This window comes from Podarcis cretensis (genome assembly GCF_951804945.1).
Source record: "Podarcis cretensis genome assembly, chromosome: 1".
NCBI classification, from domain to species: domain Eukaryota; kingdom Metazoa; phylum Chordata; class Lepidosauria; order Squamata; family Lacertidae; genus Podarcis; species Podarcis cretensis.
This window is the reverse complement of record NC_137170.1, coordinates 91,736,571-91,753,954: the sequence shown is the minus strand read 5'-3', so window position 1 is coordinate 91,753,954 and position 17,384 is coordinate 91,736,571. Positions and strand designations below refer to the sequence as shown.

The window sequence follows — 17,384 nt, the reverse complement described above, 5'->3', positions numbered from 1 at the left end:
GAGATTCAGGTAGGTAGCCATGTTGATCTGACGCAGTCGAAATAAATTTTAAATTTTAAAAATTGTCCAGTAGCACCTTAGGACCAACTAAATTTGTTCTGGGTATAAGCTTTCGTATGCATACGAAAAGGTAACACTTCAGGTATCTGAAGAACTGTGCATGCACATGAAAGCTTATACCCAAAACAAATTTAGTTGGTCTCTAAGGTGCTACTGGGCAATTTTTAATTTTTGTTATTTATTTTGACTGCTTTGAGAAAAGTTAAGATTGAAAGGCAACATGGCAAAATCAGAAATTAAATAAATGAGAAGATAGGACTTAAAGCAGGCTGCATGAAGAATTATAACATGGTGGGAAACACAGCTAATATGTTTCATCTTCTGTGGATCAAGTCAAATAGGGTATACACAACACTTTTATTCTCAGCAGCTAAACGTTTCCAGCAATGCAATGCCCATATAAGTGCAGGGAGAATACTAATGATATTAAATAGACAAGGTACTCCATTCCAATCAAATGTGCACCGAGATTATTCATTTTCCTATACAATAACAAATGGACTTGTCAAAAACAAACAGAAGGAAGCCATAAAAAACAAAACACCTGCTATTACTTTCTTACAGATGTGCTTGCATATGGCCAGGGAGACAGAAATATAAAATACTTTAATCATTGCCCAGCAAATTAATCGCTCAGCAGCAGTCACCTAGTCTCATTTATGACAAAAACCACAATAACAACAACAAAACTCCATGTTCTAGGCTCAGTGGGTTTTGCTAATTGTATCAAATGTAACTTTCTTCATAGATTTCTTCCCTCTTAAGTTAGCAAGCAGGAAAATATTCATCATCATCATCATCATATTATTATTATTGTAGCATGATTTACTGGAATGCTTTAGTCTGATTCACAGGATGCTTGAGCAGGGGAATTCTGAATAAAGTTTATTGGCACTACAGTTACTGTATAAGCATTTGCATGATTATATATTGCTGCAATCTTGGGGAAAGCTCTCTGAAATGCCACTGATATTGCATAGTTAATGAGACAACTTTTAATTGATTGATTCTGAATTGATTCACAGAGCAATCCCCTAACAGAGATCTATCAGGAGTTTGTCTCCTCTATGTCTGTGATTCTAGGATATCAAAAATGATATCGAAAGTTGAACAACTTCCTCTTGCACATCAGGACTTTCCTCTCTTCTTTCCCATGCATGACTCCTAAAATGGGGATTCCCCCCAACCCCCTGGATCAGATTTGTGGATGGTGAAATACACAAACAGGTGGATGAGACACACAAGCAAAAGTCATTCTGCTCAGGCACTTATTTAGCAGGATACTGCCCATAGAAATTATACTTTAACATACAGTATCAATCTTTAGGTTTTGAATGCAGTATCTGGGCTATTTCCAAATATATATGCTTCATAGTTATGAAACCCTTCCAGCTAGGTGGTGCAAGCATTATTTGCATGCATGTATTCATTTCAGAGGATGTTCAGTCCACTAAACATTAACATAGGAAAATGCACAAAGAAAACTTTATAAAAAGTCTATTTTGTCTTGCTATGTTTTCTGTGGTAAAATACATTCTCAATCCATAGGCCATTGACAGAAGACTAGAATGTCCATCCTTAAAATAAGTGTAGGAAATGCAAGGAGCCCTGAGATTTTTAACCCTGAAATGGTGGACATCCCTGATTGATTTTTTTTAAAGCTTTCCTACAACTCTCTTCGTCTTTCTTTTCTGTTAAGAAAGTTTTCTGCTCAAAGATTCTCTTGGAGTATGTTGGTAATGCATCCTCACTGGCATCTGATATCTTTCCAGATGTCAGTAAAAAGGGCATCCAGTCCACTTAGTAAGAAGAGTGAAATAATGTTACTAACCACAACAGACAAAATGGCTCCCCTGTTAAGAAGGCTTGCTGAGTAATAATAAAAGAGAGTGCCAAGGGAAACTTGAAGCACCTCTTCTATGTCATTAATACACAAAACTGAGTGTCGATCAACAAGACCCGCCATTTTGGAGTCAGATCCTCTCTTCTTAATGTTAGCTCAAAGTGTGTTTAAAAATTCATCAATCTCACTATACACATTATTGTGGGGAACAAAAGAGAGGGAATCCATTACTAAGGGCATGGCACGATGAAACCAAAGTCGGCATTAATTTAAGCGATGGGGGCAAATTGCTAAGGCATTTAAAGAAGCACTTTCACAGCACATAATGCAGTCAAGCTGTATGTGGCAGTGCTTTGTGGGGAAAAAAATAATAATAATTGCTAACCTCCATGCTGGTACTGCTGGGTAAAACTGAAGAATGGGGCAGGGGGCTGGGGGCATTTTTGCAGGAAGACATAGCTGATCAGCAACAGCATTGGACCTGCCAAATGACATCAGTGCTGTGCAAGAGCATGCCAAGGACATCCTTAATTCAGGCCCTGATGCGAACAAATAGCTGAGATAAATGTGACAGTGTATGTATTTGAAAGTCAAAGCTAATGAGACATTTTGTTTTTTGTTTGTGATATCTGAGAACAAAATACATGCACATTATGGAAGAAAACTAGGCGTACTCTTGATTAAATTTACAATCCCCAAACTCCAACTCCCCCCAATTTTCTCCACACTATACCCCATACGACTATACAACAGCTAATGAAGCTGCCACAGAAGGTAAAGGGGAAGATATGATTCAACTATGCTGTAAATCATAACTTGCACAATGTATATGTGTTTTGTTTTCAGATACCATAACTTAAGTACAGTACAAAACTATCTTCTGAGAGGTACTGACAGTGAACGCAAGACACTACTCTCAAACTGAAGCCCAAATAAAATTGATGTGCATGGACATGGAAATGTCAGTTGATGGATTTTTTTGTTTTTTCATTTGAAGTCAAGTCGCTGTATTTTAAACTTTAAAAAAGATTTGTGACTGACAGAAGGGAAGAAACAGGGCAAAAAAGGAAGGGGAAATTACAATAGAAAGAAAATTGGCCTCCAACAACTCTGAAAATTGAAACAAGAATGAAAACTAAAAATAAATGGTCATTTCAGCAATAGGATGCTTGTAGCGGGCAGCTGTGTTGCCAAAGGAAATAGCCTACACATGACTATTTTTAGATGCCATAAGTACAGAGATCAATATTACACATTGTCTATAGCCTGAGGAACAAAAGGAGCAAAGAGAGACAGTGAAATCTGATAATACATTTATTGAGTCAATTCCTTTGGAACAGACAGGTGTAAGGTAAAACTCAACGTTCCCCAACAGCTAAGCAAAACTGGTTGTCACAAGAGTTCCAGGGATTCCACACATTCTTTGTAGTCTTTGGCAGTGTTTCCCAACTTTGGGCCTCCAGCTGTTTTTTGGACTACAACTCCCATCATCCCTAGCTAGCAAGACCAGTGGTCAGGGATGATGGGAATTGTAGTTCAAAAACAGCTGGAGGCCCAAGGTTGGGAAACACTGGTCTTTGGGATTAAGCCTAATGGCCAAACTATGTGTAATACTAATGAAAATCCACCACACTTGCTATTGGCCTGGGGTGTGTGTGTGGAAAATTCCCTTAAGTACCAATTGGGCAATGCATTTTAATCCCATTCAGCACGCATTTAAAGCACATGTCTACCCCTAAAGAACCCTAGGAACTGTCCTTTCACCCTCACACAGCTACCTTTCACACATTACAGTTCCCAGGATTCTTTGGGGGGAAGCTAGGTGCTTTAAATGTGTGTTGAATTGTAGCACCCTGCTTGTGGTTAACGCTTAGCTGGAATGAAATATTCAACGCAGCAATAGAGAAATTAAAATAATAATTTATTTGTCAGACAAATAAATATGAGGCACAGTGGTATATGGTTACCAAGCTCTGGCCTGGCCTCCTGCCATTCTGGCCAGCACTTATATTTCCTTAATCCAGCCCCCTTGCTCCTCCTGTGGCTGCCTCTGTCCAATCAGCCTGGTTGAAATTCCTATTGGCTGTTTGCTAGAACCAATCACAAAAGATACACCCATTTCCTCATGCCCTTTTATGGGAAACAAAAAGCTATATATTCTTCTATCTATAAATGACAAATAAGTAGTAATATATCTTACATGTGTCTCAACAAGGAACCTTAATTACCAGCTCACCTCGCCCTATTGCCCTCCAAAACAGATGGTTAATCTTAAATTTTTATCTTAAACAGATGTCAAGGATCATCATTGAAAGATCTCCTTCCTTTGGAGGTCTCTAAACAAAAGCTTGACAAATGCTCTAATGATGTTTCCTGCTTGGCAAGGGGGGCTGGGCTGGTGGCTGATGGCCCCTGTGATCTCTTCCAACTATATGAAATAAGAATCTAGCATAAGGATTTAACATTTCTTAGCTTCTAATTCCTTTGCATAATTACATTTAAGCCAATATATTTAATACATAACATAAATAACCTTTTTAAAAAGAAAAGAAATCTTAAAAGGATCTCAGTTTAAGAAAGAAACAACTTTAGAAAAAGACTTCCCAAAATACTCTCTTCCTTTCTGCCAGCTAGATGCTTTTCCATTGCTCTTGACCTTTCAACCTTAGGAAAATATGGCTCAAGTTTAATGGGAGGCACATGGTTTTATTTTACTATTTACCCACTCTTAATTATGTTTTATCTCTTTTTTTATCTTCTGAAATATGTAGGGTCAGTGTAACCTTGGCTGTCAGCCTGTAATTCCCTTTTTACGACTTTGAGAATTGTTTTCTGCTATAAATCAGGGGGCCCCCTTGTCTAGGAGGAAAAACATTTTGCCAAGGTTCTTAGGCAGCTGCTCTTCTGCCTGGCATGAAACATTTGAAGATCTTTAAGCTCATTTTAAGATACAGGCCCTGATCAAAATATAAGCTTGATAAAAATGCAGGCTTATGATTAGATGCCTCAGAATAGGATTAAAATGTATGGTGTAGATTTGCTCTTTGTCAGTCACACCTGTAGAGCAATGTGAAGATTAGATCAGCCACTGATGAATGCCTAGAGCAGTGTTTACCAACCTTTGGTCTCCAGCTGTTTTTGGACTACAACTCCTATCATCCCTAGCTAGCAAGACCAGTGGTCAGGGATGATGGGAATTGTAGTCCAAAAACAGCTGGAGACCAAAGGTTGGGAAACACTGGCCTAGAGGCATCTTAATGATAAAAGGGTGATTCCCTAGATTCATCCTAAAGAAGGAAAACTTTGGCCCTGCATATGATTGGCTCCTAAAAACCTTTAGAATACTACGCATGTGCATTGGTTCTCTGTATATTGCAAGCATTTTTCACATGCAAAATCAACATGTATGTGGGGGAATGAGGATGCACTGTGTAGCTCCACTCTCACATCAAATGCTTGGAAAATCCACCCGACTAGCGTTGGTCCACAGACATCTATGAGGTGGGTATCCTTAACACATACATCTTTGTTCACCCAAGTTCAGTGTGACCTGGATATCCAGCCATGCATATTTTGAGGTTTCATGGGCACATTTGGGTATACAGCTACATGCATGAAGGCCTCCTCTGTACAGATATTTGCACTAGATGTATAAATGTGTGAAATTAACTTAAAATGGTGGAGAGACAGAAAATGAAATTTCACATGAAGGCCTCAGAGCTGAGCTCAGGGATTTTTTACCACCTTTCTCACACCAGCACAAATGTCAACAAGAATGCACATGACCTTAAGATGAGCCAGTCAATAAATAAATAAATTGGATGTAAAACACTCAACATTTTACTATCAGCAAGAACTAAACCAAGCATTACCTTGCATATTTGTATTTTTAAAAGAATATACAGAACATGTACTGTTCAGAAAACTTAGCATATCATTTCACATAACGCACGAAGTGAGACAATCCACAGGCAACAGGGGGAAAACTTAACAATAACAACATCGTCACCGGTAAATGAAAGCTGTCTTTTTAATTTATTTAAAATAACTAGTTAGATATGACCTTGTGAGAACCCAACTAAATAGGAAGAGTGGGGGGGAGATCCTTTCCTTTACCACCAGAGGGTGGTGCATAATGTGGATTAATTGTTTCATGGTATAAACAATGATCAAGAATCCACTCCCAAACATATAATCTGTCTGCAGTTTACATTGATTGCTGCTAGGCCTTTGGTGCTGTGTTACACATCTGGCTGCTTCAAGCACTAAGATGTATAAATTGAATCCTACTGTTATAGTGCTGCAGGTTAATTAATATAGAAGTGGACAACATGGAGATAGATAATAGGAACCTAGGAAGCTACCTAATACTGCGTCAGATCAATGGTCCAGGGGTAGCCAAGGTGGTGTTCTCCAGTTGTGGTTGGACTCCAGTTCCCATCAGCCCCAGCCAGCAAGGCTGATGGGCAGGGAATGGTGGACTTGGAGTCTTTTCTGTCTTTTCTGATTGGCTGTAGACCTCCAGGGTTTAAGGCAGGAGACATTCCTATCCCTACCTAGACATGCCAGGGATGGAACCTGGGATGTTCTGCATGCAAAGCAGGCACCTTCTAACAGTTATCTCCCTTCTCCTAGTATTCAGATTTAAATGGGCATTTCTCAGGCGAACTCCCAGTATAGTTCTGTCTGGCTCTTGCGCCACACTTAGCTCTGTTAAAAGTATCTGGCTCTGAGTACCGACTGATTAGAAAAGGCAGGAAAGAGCCCTTTTTATATGGATAACATAAAATTATTCGCTGAATCTCCAAGTAGACTCATCAGCCTCATAACAGCCACAAAAAATTCAGAGAACATATAAAAATGTCATTTCACTTGAAAAATGCAAAAGTCTTCATATAATTAAAGACAAAAGTAAAGATCCTGCAAATCAGCAGCACCTGGTAACCACTAATATGTCATATACACTTCATAGTAATTCTACCTATAAATATCTTGGGATCAGTCAGAACAACTGGATAGGCCACTCAAGTTTTAAAATCCTCTTACTAGCAATCTCTATAGGCAGAGACTCTTTGAAATATTGAAAACTTAGTTTACAGCTGAGAATAAAACAAATGCTATTAACACCTGCACAGTCCCAACACTAATTTACTCAATGGGTATATGTAACTAGTAGACTTGCTAATTTGAATGAAATTGATATATTAACCTGCACATTCCTTACAAAGTTCAGAATGCATTATCTAAATGTCTCCATGAAAGGCTATCATTCTCACTAATAGCAAACTTGGGTAGTCAACTGCCTATCAGTAGAAACAAGATGAGGCTATTAAAAATGATACTGGTTTCTGCATAGAGAATTCCCTGTATGGATTGTATTCAGCTAAGTCATTCTCTGAGTAGACCTACTGAAATAAATGGATTTGTTGACTCTATTGCTTTCAGTGGATCTGCTCTGAGCATGGCTTAGTCATATGCAATGGTTAAACCATTTTTAAAATATAAAAATGTATTTTAAATTACAAACAAAATGGCACGATGACCTGTGGAATGTTCAGTTTTCAGATGAGAACCTTCTAGAGAAATTCATCTCAGCTCACTTCTGAGTTCACTTTGAACACAAAAATCTGGAACGTCTGTTTTTTTTAATGTGTGTGTGTGTGTGTGTGTGTGTGAGAGAGAGAGAGAGAGAGAGAGAGAGAGAGAGAGAACACCTACTGGTGCTTTGGTGATAAGACCCTCCTGGAGGTGAAGATAAGCCGGCACTTCTTGTACTGTTGGGTTTGAATGAGCCAGAGAATAAACTGAGAGACTGAAAAGCTTGTATTTCCTTTGAGGTGGTCTTTTGCAAATTGAAAAGTTTGATTCTGAGCACTTCACTGGCATCTTTGCTACAAATACCAGTTAAAAACACAGAAACTAAAAAGCCTCAGCAAATATTGAAAGTCTTTAACTGTATGGCTCCAGGTAGGCTTCCCTCAGAAAATAGTTCTAAAGAGGGGGCATGACAAATTAAAACTTAAACTGGCCTAAGTTCTGGAGACAGACTCATGTAGGAGAAAATAGTCCTACCAGGTAACCTAGTCCTAAACTGCAACAGTTAGCACCAGTATATTTATTGGGTTCAGAAGTGGACTGGGGAGAGTGTAGCTTTTTAAAAACCCAGATGTGTTTCATATGTCTGGGCCTGTTAGCACTGTAGCTGCCATACAGTATTAACTATAGTTGCTAAACTACCTTCAAGTCTCACATACAACACATTGCAATAATCGAAATTTGACATTCTCTTCTACCATAAAATGCAATAAGGTGTCATTTGAAAGGGATACCACAAGCCAGGAAATTCCTATCCTTCCTAACCAATCATTTATGCCACCTTATAGAAAGATGCTTGAAATTTCAGAACCTGTCGGAGCGAGGACCACGAATAACAAGATGAACAAAGAAAATAATAGTCACAATGAGAATTATACACCAAGAGTAACCGCTAGTAGGTCTTCAGCAAGTATTGAAAGAATAACAAGTTTTTTCAAGTGGTTTCAAAAGATGAAGAAGGAGGACACAGATGAATATCACAAGGGGACCTGTTTCACAGTCAAAGTGCAGGGTCCAGCTGTTAAAGAAATTAATATTCAATGGTCTCTTTTATTGTCTGTAAAACACACAATGGCAACAAAAGTACAATGTATAAGGCCTCCTACAAGGTCTGAAAAAAAAGAGTTTATTAGATCTCATGCACCCTTTGAAGAAATAATTTCAAAGAAGCATGATTACAAAGGCTTACTTTCTATTATGAAAAAACCCAGAATTAATGAAAACTAAGCTTGTACCACTGTGTTCTTTTGTGCTTCAGTGGAAAATACATTTGAATGTTAAGTTAAAATTGAACAATAGTATGGCATTTTTTGAGAGAAGTAAAAAGCAGTCTCTTTTTTAACTAAAAAAGGAGAGCATTTAAGAATATTATGCAGATGAAATATAGCTCAAAACGGTTTCCTCCTCAGGATCTGATTAATGTGGGTGCCATTTTTGCCTGAAGGTGGTAGTATTTTGGCAGGAATTAGAAAATCTTCAAGGAATTGCAGAGCCCAGGGTGTTCTGGAAAGGAGAGAGGTAGGAGGATCAGTGAAGGATAACCTCTCCTTAACTTGATTCAAAACTGGGCGTGGCAAAATTGGAGTGGCCTAATCCTTATTATTATTATAATTTGAAAGCAAACTCCACTGAGTTTAATGTGTGCACAGGATTGAAAACTGAACTACTTTTCAGTTCCCACCCCCAGGAAAATAGTTTATTCCATACCCATTACTGAAATAGAAAGCCTGCTACACCCTTGATGAGCTAATATTATCTTAACGGTTTCTTAATTATTAGGTGATCATTATCTTAATTATAAAAACAAAAACATCTGTTCTTTAGAAGGTCAATGCCAAAGACAGGGAGTACAGAGATGTGATAAAATCAGAACAACCACCTTTACTTGAATTCTAAGAGGTGGAGGAATTTAGAGTATAAAGAAAGTAGATGTTTCCTCAGTGGGAGTCAAGTTGGTCTGTTAATTCTGTCTTTTCGATGGATGCATCTTAGCTAAAATACAATGAGTTACAAGAAAACAGTGCTTGGTAAACTGTGGCTTAGATCTCATGCCTAGTGTCCTGAATTCATTTGAGAATGCAAAGGTGCAGCGGAGCCCAATATAGCATGATTATGTAAAAAAAAGAGGGAATTTTTAAACATTTCTTCAGCAATATAATTCACTGAAGGCTGAAGGAAGAGTTTAAATTTGAAGCACCTTAGTTTCCTTCAGCAACAGCACCCCCCAAAAAAGAGGCAATTTGGATATAATATGCATACTACTTCAGATGAGGGAGGGTGCACTAAGCACAGTATTTTGTCTGGACTCCAGTTTGATGCATCAGGAAAAAGTCTGACTTAGTTTATACCAATTACAAAATATAGGACTGGGGGCGTTTCTGATGGGCACCTATAAAGATAGACCTGATAGTGTATAACTTGGGTAAATTTGTGTCATATAAATAGAAAGGTGTAGAAACAAAAATAGAAACTGCAGTATGTTCTCATAGCCTACATCTGAGGGAAATTATCTTTTTCTTCTTCTCCTTCTTCTTCTTCTTCTTCTTCTTCTTCTTCTTCTTCTTCTTCCCCCACCCATCTGGCTGGGTTTCCCCAGCCACTCTTGGCGGCTCCCAACAGAAAACAGAATAAAACTTCAAACATTAAAAACTTCCCTAAACAGGGCTGCCTTCAGATGTCTTCTAAAAGTCAGATAGTTGTTTATTTGCTTGACATCTGATGGGAGGGCGTTCCACAGGGCAGGCACCACTACCGAGAAGGCCCTCTGCCTAGTTCCCTATAACCTCACTTATCGGAGTGAGGGAATCACCAGAAGGCCCTCGGAGCTGGACCTCAGTGACCGGGCTGAACGATGGGGATGGAGACACTCCTTCAGGTGTACTGGGCTGAGGCCGTTTAGGGCTTTAAAGGTCAGCACCAACACTTTGAATTGCACTCAGAAATGTACTGGGAGCCAATGTAGGTACTTTTAATATTTTTCACATTCCTCAAAGCAGCTCAGTCCCAAGTGTTTGTTTTTTGATAGCAATGCACATCTTTAAGTGTTTTTGTAAAGGTACTGTGCTAACTTGTTGATTATTGGGGGCTGAACTGAGTGTAGTCCCCCCCCCCCTTCTGATCAGTGGAATACACCTAAGGGTCAGAAGGATAGCTACAGTGGTTTTCCTGCAAAGGGAGATCTTACATGGTGTGGTTTTTTCTTGTGGATGGAGTGCTAAAAAAAAAAAAAAAAAGGCTTCACTTAATTTCCCATATTGTTTTCTAGACAACATGTATGAAAATATCACATACATTGCAGATAGAGGTGCCCCTAGATAAGATATCTGCGAAACCTCAGAAGGTTAGATGCAGGATTTCTTTGCTTGGAAACCTTAAACCTGAACTGGGAGAGAAGAAACTAAAAGAAATTTGCTCCTCTTCCATTTCCAGGATTTTGTGAACAACAACTAAAAATATAAAAACTGCAGACATCATACAGGCGCCCCTATAAAAGCAACCTGCAAAATTTCAGAAGGGTAGGTGCTGGAGCTAAGGAATGATGAATGAATTGCATTGGGCAGGGGTCAGCTTCAGGCATGTGTTCTCTCAACTGGCACCAAAAGTCACAAAAATTAACTGCAGAGCTGATTTGACAGGAGTGGGTGTGTTGGCCTGTGGTACAGAGGCAGAAGGACTCAGAGGTTCAGCATTGCCCAAGCAAACACCAGTAGCAGAAGAAGCAGAGAACAGAACCCAACAAGGAGATATATTACCTCAATGTGCATAAAGCACTGTGATCAGAGAGCCTGGCAAAATAAGATTCTAAAAAAAAACCCTGTTGGATCAGGCCAGTTGGCCATCTATTCCAACATCCTGCTCTCACAGCTAAGGCAAATGTGACTGTTGTGTGTGGAATATAAATTGCATGTGGAATACAGTAGCTAGGTTTTCCATATAAAAAGTCACATTAGAACACAGTTCCTGTCTTAAAAGAACATCATTTGTTGACAGTGTGATCACCACATGAGAGCCATAGTAGATTACACACATTTAAATTGAGCAAAGCACCTGTTTGGCTCTGTAACTCTTGGATAAATTTCCACAGCAATTAGCCAAGTTTCAGCAGGAGTGGGGTGTACATGTGTGTTGCAGAATGAAGCTTTTTGCACTCTTTGCTACAGGAAAAAGAGAGCAAGGAAGCACCCCTTTCCGCTTGAGCTTTCAATATGTGAATTGAACAACTGGCATGGGCTTGTTTTCTTTAAATGAAAGGATTCCACCACAAGATTCTTTTAAGTGTGGTTTCATTCCTAGATACCAAGCTGCAAAATACCTTAGCTAACTGCGGAGAGCAGAAATCCATGCCCCTTTCAGTGAAACGTGAAGTCAAAATACAAACCAGTAGCATCAACATAATTTAAAAGTTAAGGGGAGGACATAAGAGATGCAAGGGGAATTGAAGAAGGGCAAGATGGAGACTGGAAATAGAACGACCAGTCTCAGCAAATTAACAGGTGTGTGAATTATAGTCTGCAAAATGGAACTGGCAATTATGGCTGAAATCACTCATTGCATGTGCCCCCCCCCTTCATTCCCTATCCTGCCTCCCACATAGTACATTACAACAAATAATGGTTTCAGGTGTGGACAGAAATTTGCCTCAGCAAAAGATAGATAAATAGTGTGTGTAGAAAATAAGTGGCTAACCTTTGGCCTTCCAGATGTCTTTTTACTACAACTCGCATCATCCTTTGACTATTAGCTATGCCAACTGGGGCTGATGAGAGTTAGAGTCCAACAACATCTGAGTTGCCTCCACCAACAATGACATCACTGCAGCTCACCTCAAAAGGTCCTGGTTAGGGCAGGATGGCGACAGGGTTAGGACTATGTTGGTACACTGGGGAAGCCCATCTATTACTCTTGCCATTACTCAAACCACCTATTTGGGATGGCTTCGGTATGGCTCTAATTTCCCTGCATCTCTTCTTCTTTTTTTTAAGTTGCCATATTCATATCTGCTTGACACACAATTGCCAAAAGCAGAGCAGCTGTACCAGAAGGAAAATGTGGTTTTAGTGATTCGATGTTAATTGCAGTGCTTTTTTTTCTAAAAAAAAATATTGAGGGGTACTCTCATTTTCCTCCTCATATTGAATTACTGCCCCTCAATGAGGCCAAACTTAGATTCACAAAATGTTTAGGGGCATGCGTACCCCTGCGTATCCCCAGAAAAATAGCACTGGTTATTTCCATGACTGAAATAATTGGTTTCTCCTAGCTTCCCACTCAACCTGATTATTGACTTACTGATTGATTGATTGATTATTGATTGATTGATTTGTATACTGCCCTTCATCTGAAAATCACAGGGCAGATCATAGCATTAACTGATGAATGATGGATAGTGTGAAAAAAATCAGAATGGTTACTGATATTGTAATGAACAGAGAAATGACCCAGCCAAGCCGTTTATTTGTATGTGGCCTTACTGAGGTAAGTGGAATGATTTTAAAGCCACTGGGGTGAAGACTCTGACACAAGAGATCGTCTTTGGTTTTGTAAAATGGCTATCACCTACCAGGTATCATTTAAGGAGCTTTCACTTGGTATAAACCAACACATATTAATGGGAGGCAAACTTCTCACATATCACTCAGTTAACTAACATGCCATAGATTGTGCAAAATGCCAAACCATTATAACACAATAAAATAGCAAATCAAATATTTCATTGATTATTTTCCTTCAGATTCTATGTCTGGGGAGTTTCTCTTTCTTTTGGGGGGGACAAAGGCTGATTTATTCATGCAAGCCGCTCATTATGCTATGTGCACCTGAACCCATTCTACTTGACAAAGTACTGACACCTGAGAGCAAATTGTATTGACAGAGCCCCCTCGGCTATAATTACTGGGAAAGAACCATCCTGAATCAATTAATACTGTAACTCAGTTTTAATTTTGTGGCTCTCCAGCATCCAGAGAAGCAATCAGTTGCATGGCTTGTGGCCAGATCCTGCTCTTGCTCAGCCTTATGGATTTGATTTCATGCTTGGTGAATGGCCAATCAGTGACTTCAATGACACACATTATTTACACAAGATGCGAATCTAGTACATTGATTTTAATTGGAGTGTCTGTCTGAGAAATGTCAGCAATTTTCATTGTGGCTCGTGGGAATGGAGTGTGGGAATTTGTTGGCCAGACGTCAACAGCGAAGGGGGAGAGCTGTCTGGAGCACTGGATGAGAAGAAAGGTCCACAGGACACTTGTGAAATACATCCTGCATCCCAGTTTCACACTGTTGTTCATTTTTCATCATACTGATGAGTCAAAAGCAATCTTCTGAAACCATTCTATGGGGTAGGACATATACTGTGCCAGGGATAAAGGTAAAGGGACCCCTGACTGTTAGGTCCAGTTGCGGACTACTCCGGGGTTGCTGCACTCATTGGGTAAATCCATCCATTTTCATTTTTCTCTGTTTCTCCGTTTTCCAAAATTCTATTCTGTTTTTCACATTAGCACATCACTTTGTGAAAATGGTGATGATTTTATAAAACATCCTCATGAAAAATTATCAGCATTTTAGTGTACATTTCTCCATATAAGTGTTTCTCTCACTTTTTAAAATATTTTGTTGGAAGTCATCCAGATGATGATGATGACATGTGTGTGGTTTTGGCTAATATATCATTTTTCAAGCACTTTTTCCTTAATATGAAACTCTGTATATTATTTTCACTGAACAATGCACTTATATATACACTTCACCCCATCATGTGTTTTTGTACACTTTGCTTGGCTGTAGAACTGCATTTCAAAATTCAGAGAAGTGTGAAGGACGGCCATGTTTTGGTTTCTGTATTTTTTCAGAAAGTGTGAATCATGTAATGCAAATTGAATCCAATATATCCCTCATCTCTAGCTAGAGCTTACAGAGGCCCTGCCCTAAACATAGTATAAAGGGATTTTTACTAGGATACCAGTATAGTGCTAATCATTGTTTTAATACACACTGAGTTTTAACACACCAATTTGCAGCACAATGCTTGTTTTGAAACATCCACACAGCTAACTGCAATTAATGCTAAAGTAACTACAGCCAGTTGAAGTGATCAGGCTTTAAAGCTTTAGCTGTCTTCCTGTGCAGTTAGGCAGCTTAAATCCAATTGACTTCAGTAAGCTTTAAGCAGTCTGACTGTGTAAAGGAAGCAGTCTTTATCTTTGCAATACAACCATAAATATAATTTCAAAAACTGAACCACATCTCATATGCCAGACACAAAACAATCTAAACAGGTTAGCAAAATGTATAATGCTCTCGGCTACAGCTGATATATACTTGCCTATAAATTGACAGCCTGCTGTGCCCTTTTCCACATAAGTCTGCTTTATTGCATCAAAGCTAAATCTGCAAAAGCAAAAAATAAAATAAGTATTTAGTGATTGTTAGCTTCCTTTTGCTTCCTATCGTTTCAGCCTCTGCAAATAAGGGTAAGAGGTTATGAGAAAGAATCACTTTTTAAAGTAGTAGATAAGGTTGATTATTAAAGATCTTCATTCTTGTTTTATCTTCTTCTTTTAGAAGACATCTGAAGGCAGCCCTGTTTAGGGAAGCTTTTAATGTTTGATGCATTACTGTATTTTAATATTTTGTTGGAAGCCGCCCAGAGTGGCTGGGGAAGTCCAGCCAGATGGGCGGGGTATAAATAATAAATTATTATTCTTCTTCAGCATTACTGAATCTCTTCATCTTTGTGCAGTTTCTCACATGCATACATTCATCTTGCTTTTCAGGGGGGAAAAACAAAACCCTGAAGACTGGATTCTGTTTCTGTTGTGGAAAACACACGCACGCACGCACACACACACGCAGGCAATTTGATAGGTAGCGCAGAGCTGCAACATTAGTTTGCCAGTGGGTGGGTTGTGGTTGCTTACCAGGATGGAAAGCAATGAGACAGTGGGAAGGTTAGCTGGTACAAATACACCAGCATAACTGATTTGGTGCTCCTGCCAGTCTGTTTCCGCCATTTCGACCTCCCCACTCCCTTGTCCGTCCTCTCCCACCCAGCAAGCAACACTTTAATCCACCAATTGCAGAAACCTAAATCTCTGGCATGTTATTGAATCTCTCCTAGAAAATAGTAATTGCATGGAGGCACACACATTATATATGTTATATATCATAAAAAAAATAAATATCCCGAAGCAGGCACAGGGAATGAGGCACATTTTTGCACACCTGCAGTGTTTGCTCTTGCCACTTGCTTAAAGTGTATCCGGGTGTTTGGAGAGGAGGCCAGGACTAGGTGCTACGTGGGGCAACCAGGAAAAGTAGCAGCTCTGCATCACTGCTTTCTTTGGCAGCCCCTGGGAACAACAGGGATTCATGGGATTGTTTCATTATGTATTTTCATTAAATATGATAATGTTTGTGGTGGTGTTGGTTTTATTCTTGTAAACTGCTTAGAAGCCTATATGGGCATTAAGTGAGATATACATGGGTAATGATGGTGATGATAGGCAATTGCTGGCAAGGGAAGGAAGCATGGGGAGACAATGTAATCGCTTCCATTACAAGTTCGATGCATAAACCCAACCAGACTGCAGCTGAATAAAACAAACTGGTCCTGAGGAAGCTTGGGCAGAAGCTCCTAACCTGCTGAGTCCACAAGACAGGAATAATGAACTCTGAGCTGATAGCACACCTGGCGAGCTAAAGTGAAATAAGGGCCCAGCCAGTATTCCACATATATCAAGCTATGATCAGGGAAGAGCTGTAATGCAGTAAGATGCCACAGGAAACTCACATAGTTTTGTTCTTCCAGTCTGACACATTTTAATGGACACTGAAATATTTTCACAATATAGCATCAACTGTTGCGTTCTCTCTCTCCCCCCTTTCAGCAACATGGTAGAATAAATTGGGTTTGAAAAATATCTCCCTATCATTGTTAGGATCTCTCAGTTAAACATTACAAACCAATTTGGATTCACCTGTACAAGTGAGACAGGAGCTTTCCAAACTGCCAAGTTAAGCCAAAGTAATAACAACAACAACAACAACAACAACAACAATAATAAAAGCATAACATGACACCTGGTTAAAGCATGAATGGGGGGGGGGACCAGTTATTAAAAAACGAGTGAGAGGTTATAAAGATAGCTCTGCATAGTGTTCATGAAGTCTTTGTATCAGCCCCTTCTTTTAACAGTTGCCTTTTTTGCCTCTAATGTTCAAGAAACGAAAAGTGAAAAAAGATAATTGATTCTTGAGAAGTGTATACCTTTGAAACGAGGTCCATCATAACTTTTAAAAAAGAGAGAGAAAGCCCTAACTCCAGAGTGATGGTTATTCTATTACTGGCAGTTTCGCTCTCCTCCTTTATGATGGACAATAATTATAGGAAATGGTTCGGAAATCCCCGAGACTTTATCAGCTGAGCTCTTCTTCTCAGTTGCAGTTTAGCTCATAATGGCTCAGCACTACTCCACTAATTTGACCATTTCCATTCTCAGCTACTTTCTCACATTTCCTCAAACTTACCAAGCTGAGTAGGGGAAGGTAAAACAGCAACCAAAGAGACTGGGGGTTATTTTCTAAGCTGTTCCTCACTCTCTGTAATGAAGGCTTCTGAGCATTCTTGAAGACTGCATTGGAGAGAAAGAGAGAGAGAGGAGAGAGAATACGCACCACAGTCTCTCAACCTAATCTACCTGCAAACCTGTGAGGATAAATTGGGGAGGGAAAGAACCATGTGTGTCACCTTGAAATAAATTGAATAACAAATAAATGCAATTTAATTACTTACAGTACTTACAGTCCGTAGAACTGTCCAGAAGTGGAGGCATCTTCCCTATCTTCCCACAGGTTGCGTGATCAGAGAGGACCAGCAAAC

The 17,384-nt window shown here is 39.3% G+C and overlaps 1 long non-coding RNA gene across 2 annotated transcripts in view; it reads right to left on the bottom strand.

Annotated features, from left to right (window-relative positions):
* Positions 1–17,135, bottom strand: part of LOC307212481 — a 30,554-nt gene extending 13,419 nt beyond the window's left edge. For both annotated transcript variants that reach the window (XR_013837010.1, XR_013837011.1), the window contains exons 1-2: positions 17,033–17,135; positions 14,829–14,893 (exon numbers count right to left, since the gene is read on the bottom strand). This is a non-coding gene — a long non-coding RNA (uncharacterized lncRNA). The remainder of the gene's footprint in view (positions 1–14,828; positions 14,894–17,032) is intronic.
* Between the last annotated feature and the right edge of the window lie 249 nt (positions 17,136–17,384).